Source organism: Nyctereutes procyonoides, unplaced genomic scaffold (genome assembly GCF_905146905.1).
Source record: "Nyctereutes procyonoides isolate TBG_1078 unplaced genomic scaffold, NYPRO_anot_genome, whole genome shotgun sequence".
Classification (NCBI taxonomy): domain Eukaryota; kingdom Metazoa; phylum Chordata; class Mammalia; order Carnivora; family Canidae; genus Nyctereutes; species Nyctereutes procyonoides.
The window spans coordinates 38,963,515-38,976,245 of record NW_026575135.1 but is presented as its reverse complement, the minus strand read 5'-3'; the positions used below and the strand labels follow the sequence as shown (position 1 = coordinate 38,976,245).

The window sequence follows — 12,731 nt, the reverse complement described above, 5'->3', positions numbered from 1 at the left end:
CTCCTACTACTCATCAAACATCTTCTTTTCTCCTTTCTCACCATAGGCCTCATCTTGACCAACTAGCCTACACCCCAGTCTCTACTCACCCCTCACCACTTTGCATTCCCTAAGAAGACCACTTGATTTTGATTGCCACAAGTCTACTGAAATAGCTATCTCAAAGGCTGCCAGTGACCGGCTAATTGATATATCAACTTGAAATTTTCTCCAACAATCCTCTCTGATCTTGAGCACCTAACAGTGCCCTCTACCCACTTTCTGGGTAATTACTTCTTTCCTGGGTTCTATACCTCAATATACTCCCGGTTCTCTTTCTACCTAACCACTGCCTTTTTCTCTTTTATTTGCTCTCCATTCTATTTCTTCCCTCTTTGTTTTTATCTCCTCTGGGTCACACTGCACTGCTAAAAACGTAGCATTTCTTAAAACTTCGAGCTCCGCTGGCTTCTCACCTCCATTCTCACAGCCTTTGGCTAACACCTATAGACTTATGCATTCCCAAACCACAGTCCTACCCTCTCCCATAGCCTCCAGTTACACATTCACAATGACCTGCTGGACCCTTCCCATCTCTATGTCCCTGTTCATGTCTGCTCCTTGCCTATAATGTCTTTGCTTCCATCCTTATTAAAATCTTTATGTATTGGGGCACCTGGGTGGCTCAGAGGTTGAGCATCTGCCTTTGGCTCAGGTCGTGATCCTGAGGTCCTGGGATCAAGTTCCACATTAGGCTCCCCACAGGATCCTGTTTCTCTCTCTGCCTATGTCTCTGCCTCTCTCTCTGTGTGTCTCATGAATAAATAAATAAAATCTTAAAAATAAATAAATAAATAAATAATAAAATAAAATAAAATCCTTATGTATTAAGGCCTCATGAAATACTTCCTTCAAGATGTCCTAAGACATGATCATTCCATTTGGAAATATTTCTTTCCTGCTTTGCAGAAGAATCGAATTTTATTTAAATCCATCACAGGGTATTTATCACATCCTATCTGATGGAGTAGCTATTCATCTAAGTGTTTTGAAGGCAGGAGAACAAAGCATCTATTGCATGTGGTATATGCTCAACGCGTCTCAGTAAATGAAAGCAGCAAATACAGTTGAACTATGCCTTCACACACTGACATCTTTGAACTCTTCTCATTTAAACTTGAATATTTCTGTAAGTCTGGGTTATAGAGATGTGTCTAGTTTTCCCTCTAAAAAGAAAAAAAGAAAAAATAGGTTAGAGACACCGTTTCTCTTAAAAGAAACATCTTGAGTGGTGCCCATAGCTCCATTTTTGGCCTCCTCTGGCTAAATCATTTTCCAAATTCCTAAACCAATATACAGAAGACAAGCTTATCCAATTAACAAACAGCACAAATTCAAAAGTGTAACTGTTATCGCTGGGAACACAATCAAGACCGATTGTTGTTGGTCTCAACAATCGGAGGCTGGAATAATGGACTGAAGCCAGTAAGTTCACGTTTGGGAATGTAAGACTACATTCCCAAAAAATCAATTGCATGTGAATGGGAAAGAGTAGACCTACTTTGGCAGTAATTTATGAAAAAAAGAGTCTGTCTTCGAACTATTTGAAAAAGGAGTAACTTTACTCTCTGGGTCCAGGGTGCAGAACCTTGGATAGGTGGAATTGTACCTTACTTTTTTTTTTTTTTTAAGATTTATTTACTTACCTGAGAAAGAAAATGAGAGCATGAATGAGAGGGGCAGGGGAAGAGGGAGAGAATCTCAAGCCAACTCTGCGTTGACTGTGGAGCCCACACAAGGCTCTATCTCATGACCCTGAGATCACATGAGCTGAAACCAAGAGTCAGACCCTCAACCAACCACACCACCCAGGTGCCCTGCACTCTACTTTTAGGAGGAATTTTCCTTTAGAGTTGTCCAATAATGGCACGGGCTGAGATATAGACAGAGGAAGGGAGAGAGTGTGGATTAGGTGCTTTCTGATGTCTCCTTTAACTGTGACACATTTCCCTGAGTGATTGTCCTCTGCCCATCTCTCCAGTCTCTTCTCACAGGATTCTCCTCCTTGCCCCTGACAAGCTAGTCACACAGCTCTTCCTTCTTAAACTCACTACCCTGCCCTCTCTGAGCCTTTATATGTTTTACACATGCACGGCTATTCCATCTGCCATGAATGCCCTTCCCCTATTTCTACCAAACTCTTGTTCCCCTGGCCAAATTCTATGCATCCTTCAGGTCTTAACCTCCCAGACCGGTGTTATCTGCTTGCATAGAATCCTGCGACACCCTTACCACAAGTGGCATTTTAATTGTTTATTTGTAGTCATTTTATTAAAAGTCTGCCTTTTACAATAGTCTATAAGCTTCTTGAAGATAATAACTACAATTGTTCTGCTCACTCAAGTCTCTCCTGCCCTGGTCATCAGCTCTGGCACAGAGGAGCTTAGTAAATATTAGTTGAGTGACTTACTTATCACAGTGCAAACACTGGACCTATAAGAAAAAAATTAGTGGAAGACAGAAAAAGACCAGGGGGCAAGGCAGGGGGAGCACTGCATTTTTGAATGCCTGTCGTTTTGTCTGGTGATAGTTCACAGGCTGCCCATGGGGAGAGCCCAGAGTTTCAAATTCTCAAACATTTCCTCCAGAAGTTGGGCCCCTAGCTACAAAAGGAGCAAAATCCTCCCAGCCAAAAAAATAAAAATAAAATGATTTCTTTCCTGATGTATTTATCTGAAATAGCTATAAAAGTCTTCTATTCTGGAGGGTCAGGAAGAAATGAGGACAAAATGGTTTTAACATTGGCCCTTGCTCTCTGTACTAATTGCTTTGAGAGTCGAAAGCTTGTTGAGTCTGTTCCATCTGGGAGAAGGAATCAGTGGGACCAAGGCCAGAGAAGTGGTGGGCTGACATCTAGTCTGTTTCGTCAATGAAATCTGGAGGAAAGCTTAATTTCCCATTTCTCTTCTCTTTTCACCTACAAATTGAGGGGCTTGCCACATGTGTGATCCTTGCCAGCCTCCACACCTGTGTTAGCGCTCTTCCAGAGAAGAAATACTCATTGAGCACTTGTCATATATCATGGACCATGCTAGGTGCTTTCCAAACATCCTTTAGCTCTCATGAGCATCTGCTAAGTGTCCATCTCTTCACTTTACTCAGAGGAAACTGAGTAAGTAACTCAGCCAGCATTACAGAACCAAAGAATATTGCAGCCCAGGACTGGAACCCAGCTGAAATTTATTCAAAGAGTCTTCTTCTTTTTCTTTCTTTTCTATTACACCACTCCAATTTAATATTTGAGCTCTCCATTTAATACTACTTTTGGGGTTTCAAAATAATCACTAAGGCTTATTTGAATGAAATAGAATTATCCCACCATGTTACAACAAAAAGGAAGATTTACATAAAACAGAATCCAAGTGTTGCTGTTGTGTGCTGCCGTGTTGCCTTTCCAAGGAGGAGAATCTTTTAACGGGAAAAACAAATCTGGGCTACGAAAGAGATTTGATAGGAAATACCCAACAACGTTTAAACATTTGGATGAATTCACTTCTAGGAATTTCAATCCTTTCTGAAATTCTCCCAACTTCACAATGGTTTGGGCTTAGCATTTACAAAATGAAGACTTTTTAAACCAACAGGAAATGCAGACCCTGGAATGAAAATCCCATGGCATGGAGTACAACTTCATGAGATCAAGTCCTGGCTCATTTATTGTACGAAGAATTTAGGGAGCATTTGTAAGTCCTGAGCAGCTGATAACACTTGGCAGTATGCAGAGATAGGATCCCAGGGATGTGTAACACCGATGGAAGGATGCGGAGCTCAGTGGGTCCTCCAGTGTTCTCTGCACGGAGATAGTTCTAAAGAAGCCAGATATGAAAGTTTCCAGGATAAAACTGAGAGTGAAGAGTGACATACAATCTTAGAAGCCTCTGCATGATGCATAAAAGGATTATTTTTGACATCATATCAGCAACCCATAAATAGGGAGGGATAAGAGTGAAACCAGAGACTCTTTTGGCACCTCCTGTAAACCTACCAACAAGAGGCCAAGAACTTTTTGTCAAAAATATCCAACTTTGCAATATCCCTGTACTCTGTCGTCTAGTGAGTAGCTTCCCACCCAAACATAATATCTTCAGACAGCTGGAAGCTGCATTTGTCAGAAGAGTGCACAAATCACAGCTATATTTCCTTATCTGGATGGCCAAGCTTTAGAACCCTTTGAAATGTTGCAGTCATGGCAGCGAGAGAAACTACAGTACAGACAAAATGCGGATTTCATTAGGGAGTTGTTGTTTTTTTTCCCCCAGACCCTCAAAGGTCTCCGTTTGAGTCTCTCACCTGGTAGCACAAAAGCTATTAAATCACTTGAATGAAAGGGTCAGGTTGCAAGCTGTGCAAGTATGGAAGCCGTCAAGCCCTGTTCAGACCACCCAGCTCTCCAAAGCGCTAGCGACACCAGATTCAGACAAGATAAGAGGCTGCTGTCCTATGTAACCTGGCCCACAGAGACAGCCTTTCTGGAGAGTTACAGGACCCCATTGTGAGGAATGACTGTGTGCTCTGCAAAGGTAGGATTTGCCTAACTCACTCTACCAGTGGTCTCAGTTTCTTATGAGAGAAAGAAAAGTTAAAAGATATTTTTGAAAAATTTTCAGAAGAGCAATAAGCCAAGTCTTTGGGCCTGTTTTCAAAGCAAATGCTAAAAAGCTCCCATTCCCCCTTATCTTTAGAAGACTAAACCAGCCGTGTCCACCAATGTCAGAATTTCAGAGTCTGGAAAGATACTCAAATTCATTTAACTCAATGGAGTTTCTTGACAGAGGAAGTGAAGTTTAGAGAGATTAGCTGGCTCATCCAAGACTGGTCAGCAACAGTTAAGACTTGAAACACCCTGAGGACAAGGGCTCTGTGCGCATACACACGGATCTCTCTGCAGTCCTCCAAAAGTAGCACAGAGCCTGGCACATAGTGGGCACTTGCAAACATTTGGGGTGAGGAGAGGGGAAAAAAAGGAAGGGACACTGATGACCACATCCTATTTTCTTTTCCCTACAAATATACAATGGCATATAATGTCATTGGAGATGAGGAGGGAGGCTGAGTTCTTACTTCCATATGTTGTCAAACGAGGACCTCAGCATAATGGAGGAATCACTTCCTGTTTCTCCCAATCCCGTGGGTTGGTCTAATTGAAACTCAGTTTCTTGGAATTAGGCTCCTCCTGAACAGTCCCAAGAAATAATTCAGCTCAGCTCAGCCCCCTTCAGTCTAGCCCATCCCCAGAAGCTGAGTATCCCTGGGAGGCTGATAAAGAGAGCAGCCCTGGGTTGAAAGTTTCTAAGACAAACACTGCTTGGCCATATGGGGTCAGGTCATCCCAACACACGGGGGAGGGGAAGACATGGCATGCAAGCAGCTTTGCCCAACTCCTCCTCACTCACGGGAATGGAAAGGCAAAGATGGAAAGAAGAGCAAGGAAACAAAGATGAGGTTGGTGGGAAAGCTGCTTAAAAGCCCTGGTGTATCAGCCAAGCATGCAAAGCCATGTTCCATATAACTTATGTTCAACATCAGCAGAAATTCAAGTTTATTATGATATTAACCAAGTATGTGACAAGAATTTAATTGCCAAGGACAACGCAGAGCAGTGCTTTTCCAAATGTAGATCTCATCTGCTTTGGAATCACCTGGGTATACTCTCGGCCCTTTCCCCAGGCCTAAAATCCTTTGGGGGGTGTGGCCTGGGCACCTGCCTTTCAGCAAGCACCCAAGAGGTTCCTAAGCACACTAAGTGTTGAGAATCCCTGAGAGAGAGAGAGAGAGCAAAGGTAGTTAACATTTTCCTAGAATCATGCTGAAGGCACTTTTATCAAGTGTGGGCAGGGAGCTGGGAAGTAATTCTTCAAGCTTTAACTAGAGCCAGGAATGGTGGTGTCAGTTTTCCGGAGCAGAAACCCGAGGAGGCTTTGGATCACTAAGTCTGGTCTGCGAAGCAGCCGTGAAGAGGTTAATCTCTCCAGCAAGATTCCCAGGTCATAAACTCCAACCAGCCCCCGGAAATGCTCTTTTTAAGCTGTGTAATTCACACCAGGCAACAGGACTGAGCACAAGAGTCGAAGAAAAAAAAAAAAAAGGCAGAAAAGAAAATTAAATGCCTTGAAAATTATTTCTGTGACCCAGATGAAAACTAAAAGAAACTACTCACTACAGCACCAAAGAATCTGGGTAATGCGCAGCAAGAACTTAAAAAAAAAAAAAAAGCCTCAAACTTGAGAACAAAATGATTTCTTTGCCCCTCCAACGCTCCTTCTCATCCTCATAAAAATAGAAACCGGGCTCTTAAAAATACATATCTAAATAGAAGTAAACCAAAGCCAGGTATCCAGCCCTCCTGCAAATTTCGACCTCTTCCTACCAGGAGGATATTATCTGTGGTGTCAAGTTTTTCACCGTTTCCCTTTGCCATTTCATGTAGCTGAGCAGAAACCTTCTGATCTGGGCTGGAGAGGGTGGATTACAAAATTGAAAACGGTGATCTCCTCGGTGGGGTGCCACGGGGATGGATTCAGAAGAGACTCCTAAACCGTGTTACATAATAAAGAGACTCCTGTGGTGGGCATGTGGGTTTTTTTTTAAACAGCGCAAACTGCCACCCTCTGAGTTGACGTGAGAATTAAACTTTTGCAAGCGGACTCCGCACTTCTTGCAGGGAGCCTGGAGGCCAAGGCTCCCGTGCAAACCTGGGGCGCGGCGCTACCGGAACCTTCGCACCCCAGAGGAGAGCAAGGGCGCAAAACACACGCCGACAGGTAGTGCAGCTCCTGTCCGAGCTCCAAAGCTAGCAGCCCTGGGCCGGGAAAGCGGGGGAGTCACCGGCCCGGTGGTCTCGGGTGCAGAGGGCTTCGGGAGGCGGCGGGAGGAAGAGCAACCCGGGAAAGGAGCGGGAGCTGGCGTTCCCGTCTTTCGGGTCAGCTGAGTCCTCGCTTTCTTTGCACCAAAACGCCTTTAACCCCACGCAACAGGGAAACAGAGCCTTGAGGTCCCCATACTCACTGCACGGTCCTTGCGGGGCCCCTCCCGGGCGGCGGCGGCGGCGGCGGCGGCTGCGCACACTCGCGGACTGCGGGGCCCCGGGGCTCCCGCGGCGGAGGGCGCGGTCACGGGGCGCGGGGCCGAGAGCCGCTGCCGGCCGCTCCCCTCCGCGGGCCGCGTCCGGGCGTCGCTGTGAGGTCGCGGGCTCCGCCGAGGCGCCTCGCCTGTCCCCGGCGCCCTCCGCTCACTTCGGGCCGCCGCGCTCCGCCACCGCTGAGCCCGCGCCGCCTCTCCCGCCCGCCGCGCCCGGGCACACGCGCGCTGCAGCTCCGCGGACCCCGACTCACGCGCACGGGCGCCCACGGGCGCCCCGCACACACTCGCAGGCGCGCGCGCAGCCACACCCCCACGCACGTGTGTGCACACGCACACATGCCGCACGCAGGTACCCGCGCGCTACCCCCCACCCTCACCCCCACCCCACCCCACCCCACCCCCACCCCCGGCCCCAGGCATGCACGCGCGCTGGCACCCACGCGTGCGTACTCACACACTTTCCTCCTGGACCCTCCAACTCTTCAAACACTTTTCTTTTTTTTTTTTTCCTTTTCCCCTCCTCCTGAACCTCTTTTCTTCAAACCAGATTCCTCCCCGGAGAGGTTTTTATTCCAATTCAGACAAGATGCTCAGCGTTTCCGAAAGGAGGAGGAAGGGGAACTGGCCCCTTTAAAGCAAAAGAGGAGCTTCTGTTCCCAAGCCCCACTTTAGCTGTTCAGTCTACAAGGCTTGTTGCGTGCTTGAGTCTCTTTAAAAAGTCACCAAAAGTCTCATTTACATAGAGTGCATGACCCCACCAATTCAGAGATATCACAGGTCAAGAAACCGCCCCCCCCCCGAAATCCATGTCATTAAACATGTCAGGGTTCAGTGGGCGGGTGAAAGTCTCGGTCCCTAACAACTGCATAATAAAATACTTTCCTGTATTTCATCTCCACCAGAGAATAAAAGTAATGGCACACCATCTGTCCTGACTTTTAAATTGACGCTAAATAGAGAAGTCGAAGTATCATCTCACTCTGGACGAAATGTTTATACTGAGACGTGTCTGGTTGTTCCAAACTTTAGCCAAAAGCACAAGGCTTCAAACTGTAAATCCAGTTCACTCAAGATGGGGTTCCCCTTCAGGAGCTTGCCATGCCATACCCCCTTCCTTGGAAACAATGAGAAGAGAGAAGGAAATTGAAAAGAAAGGAAATAAAATTGCACCAGGGAGGAAGGAAAGAAAGAAAGCAAGCTAGGAAGCAAGCAAAAGAGAGAAAAACAATTATTTTATTTTACGACATGCTTTATGGGTACTTTAGGTATACTTACTCAAAATCACCAGAAATTTAAGATCTTCTAGAATCTCTTGATTCACCCCATTTGCTCTGATAATAAATTAATGAAACTTCTTAAAGAAACATGAAGCTCTCTATAAGTAAACAAACACTGTTGGCTAAACACAATTATTAGTAAACAAAATACAGTGACAATGTGTGACTCCTGTGCTAATGTCAAAAGGGCAAGAAATAAAGCCTTAGTGATACAGTTAGGCAACACAATGTGATAGATGATTTTGTTCTCAGACTGAATTTAAAAATTTATCAGCTTGTGAATATCTTAATGACAAAGAAATGAAAAAGATCATAGATACTATTAGTTGAGACCCGAAGTCCATTTGATAAGAGGAATGATAGTAGGAAGTTGCGTCCATGTGCTTATCCTAACATCTGGGCTAAATAAAGTGCATGGATTAGTCGAGAAACGGAAATAAAGGTTTTCCATCACTTCTATGAAAAAGAAAAATACATCCAGCATCTAAGCAAAAAATAACAAACAAACTTAGATTGAAATGTAGTTCAAAATGTCTGCAGGAAATATAATTTTCTTTAAGTTAATTAGTATATGTATGATGCTTGGCATAACATTATGCTGGACATATTCTAGAAGAGACAAAGATAGAGTTAGGTTCGCCAAAACATCTTGAAATCGGAAGTACTTGCTTACACAAATAAGTCACAATCTCTCTCTTACATCTCCCACAAATGGATGAGGGCTGTTAAAGTCAGACAATTATCAACTTCTATAATGTGCTCCTTGAACAAGTTGAAATTCAAAGCCAAATGTTTAAAAAAAAAAAAAAAACAAGCAAAGGAACAACAAAGGATCCTGCCCCTAAAAGCATATGCTGTTGTGCTGAAACAAACTACATTTTAAAGAAATCATTCTATTTCCAACCGAAGGGTTGGAGTGATGTGAAAGACATAAAATGTTTTGGAGATTAGCATGTGTTGAAGATTAGCATTCTCTTTTGGATTGTAGCATGTATAATTTTTACTGAACAGTTATAGAATACAGTAGTCTCTGAGAAGCACCGCCAACATCTTCACCAAAAACCCCCCACAAGTGAATTAGGAGTGCACCTATTAAATACTGCTGATGGCACCGAGCACATTGCCCTGTGAAAATGGTTTTCCCCTGAGCCTATAAAACCTGATGACCACGGGGAGCAAGGCTGCAACAGGGAGTGGAAGTGGTCACACTCTAAATAGATCAACTTAAAACAAAAACAAAAAGTAAGCAACATAAAAGTAAAATAAAATACCCCATACAGCAAGAAAAGAACAGAAATACAACCCAGCAAGAGTATTGGAGGCAGAGGCTTGCTGAGCTCAAGGTTGGGAGCTGACAAGGTGTATAGGGAATGAAATAAGTCCTGAGAGAGGCAGGAAGAAGAGTGGTGTGCTCTGCTCAAAATCAGAAGAGTGTAGACTGATATCACTCTTAAACATAAGTGCAAAATCCTAAATAACATATTTACAAATCTACACCTATTTTGATAGATACTAGGACCAATATCTAGTATCTATCAAATTTTTGGATGGCAAGGATGGTTCAAAATGAACACATCTAGCAGTTTTGTCTTTTAAAGGAGAAAAAAAAACACAATTGTCTTCATAAATGCAGAAAAGCACTATTCAGTAAAACCATTACTAGCCAACTAGGAATAGAAGTCTTTCCATACAATCAGAGACATCTATCAGAAATCTTGCACTTAATGGTAAAGTTTTAGTAACAACTAAAGAAGGAACAGAACAAAAATCCCTGTTACATTGCCCACAATTCAACATTGGATAAGAGATCTTAGCCAATGCCATAAATCAAGAATAAAAAATAAGGCAGGATGATTGGAAAGGAGGAAAATAACCCTATTATTTGTAAAAAGATATGAGTCTCTCTATAAAATATCTTTTTAAAATCACCTCAATGAGAGTGCTGGAAGAAGGTGCTCCTGGTGGAAGAGATACTGAAGGGACAGACTTTTCCAAGCAAACACTAAGTAATGCACTTGTTAACAAAGGATCCTTCTCCTGGCACTTATTTTATGTCAGGAACCAAGGGTCCAGCTGGAGACCTGAAACAATTAATAATTTAGGTCTTGTCATTTTATGATGGCTGATATTCAAATCATATACTTTATTGAATCAATTAGAACAGTGTTTCCCATCCTCCATTTCAAGGCTATTGATTATGGAAATGGGAATTTCAGACTAAAAATTCTACTTATCACATTATCAAGTCCACATTTGTCCACTGAATTCCAGCAGGAAATGAAAACAAACATTCCATTTCACCATGCCCTCACAATTGAAAATACTTGTGGCAGTGCATTTTTCTCATTAATTATTAACTTGAACACAGCTTCAAATGCCAGCATTAAAGTAAACAGACATTAGGATGTCCGTACATGCATTAAAAACATGAAAAAAAAATCATCAGGAATCCTTTTTATATCCATCTTTTATAGGAAAAGGAAAAATGCATCAAAGGCAACATAAACAACTTAATTTTACGATGTTTTACATTTCAACTATCTGTGAGATTTGGGAGTGATTTGGTCTTTCATAGCTTAGCACCAGGAACAATTTTATCTTTCCAAGCATACATAACATAAGGAGTTAGGAGGTTTCATGTATTTTTTACTCCAGAAAAATCTCCTAATTCCAAAAAAAAAAAAAAAATCTCCTAATTCCAGCTCCTTCAAAAGATATTGAATTTTATATCAGAAAAAAATCCAAATAAAAATAGTTGTTACCTTTATTTAAAAAAAAAATCATAGCAACCTAGGCCAAGTCTGGATACTGAACTCTGAAAGAAACAACAAACCCACAGGCAAAAGATACTTTTCACATCTTAGAAATAAATGGCACATATCTACTAACAAAATCCCAGACTTGTTTAGAAATATGAGGCTGAAATCACATACTGTATAGGTCTTGCAAGAATCGGAATGAGCTGATCTATTAAATTATCTGCAACAAGGGTTACTGAACCTTAGTGTAAGCTAGGCTCTGCACAGGCCATGGGAGGGACAGGGATGAGTAAGACCTACTTCCTGCTCTCAAAAATCTTACATACAATCAGAGAAGATAAGAATATATAGAGAAATATTGTATATTGAGATGCAATTAAGGATAGCCAACAATTATTGAACACGTACCCCCTTATGTACATGGTCACCTACATGCATTTATTAACTAATTTAATCCTGACAACTCTAATATCGTGAGTGGATCTAAGAGCTCAAACCATAGCATCCGTTGTCTCTCCTTCCATTGACCAGCTCTGCTTTGTTTCACTCTGTATATTAACCTTATTTTCTCCTGGTAAATACAAGCTTTTCCTTTTTCTTTTTTAAATTTTTATTTCTTTTTTTTTTAACTGAAGTATAGTTGACATATAATATCAAATTGGTTTCAGGTGTACAAAACAGTGGAGATATATATATATAATATATATATATATATATATATACTTTTGGTTAGTGAAATGTCTTTCCTAGGACCTCCTCTTGACTGTACTCTTAATGAGAAAAGGTAGTGTTGTGCATGAGCATCGAGGACATTTAGGTCAGATCTTTCCATTTTCTTGTGTAAGAATTTGAACAGAATTTACCAAAATGTCATATATGCCCTGCTCCCCCTTGAAAACGGAACTTTCAAGGGGGGGTCCTTTCTTTTCTTTATTTAAATTTCTGCTATTAGTGCATCATGAATGTTTTAAAAGCACTAATTTATATGGTTTAATATTAATTAAAGGTATTCTTTATGTGAATTACTTGCATTTGTTACTTATGTAGGAAAGATGTTAGGGTTAGAAGCTGATGGCCAAGAAAATATATATATATATAGCTCACCATGATCAGTGTAGTTGTATAGGATTTTTAAGGGAAAAAAGACAGCCAGAAGCCCAGACCTACATTCCTATGGCTTGCAATCCAAAAAGAAGAGTGTAATCTTCCATATCAGTTTTAGCAGTAAAACTGAGGAAGAAGTAGGGGTTTTAAATGGTTGATACATCAGGACAATGTGGAGTGAGGAAATATTTTTCAAATATGAATAAGGGAAGGAGATGGGAAAGCAACTGGGCAGGACCATCAGGCACCAATAGAGATGTCTAGTTCAGCCTCTGAAGCAGTAGGGAGTCTAGTTCACTACTCTGAAGCACTGGAAATTATGTTTTAATTGAAATATATTGGACATAAAGCACTGTGTAAATTTAAGGTGTACAATATGTTGATTTGATACATTTACATATTGCAATATTATTGCCATTGGGTGATAATTAGCACCTCTATCATGTTACATAATTATCTTTTCTTTTTAGTG

At 42.0% G+C, this 12,731-nt stretch overlaps 1 protein-coding gene across 9 annotated transcripts in view; it reads right to left on the bottom strand.

Moving 5' to 3' along the window:
- The window catches only part of FREM1 (FRAS1 related extracellular matrix 1), a 165,193-nt gene extending 157,582 nt beyond the window's left edge, over positions 1–7,611 (bottom strand). For 7 of the 9 annotated variants that reach the window (XR_008661429.1, XR_008661428.1, XM_055302119.1 and 4 more), the window contains exon 1: positions 7,574–7,611. The gene's annotated coding sequence lies outside the window, so the exon portion shown is untranslated. Of the gene's footprint in view, positions 1–7,044; positions 7,331–7,573 lie in introns of those variants that run through there. The other 2 variants (XM_055302118.1, XM_055302117.1) reach the window with 2 other exon arrangements.
- Positions 7,612–12,731: the final 5,120 nt, after the last annotated feature.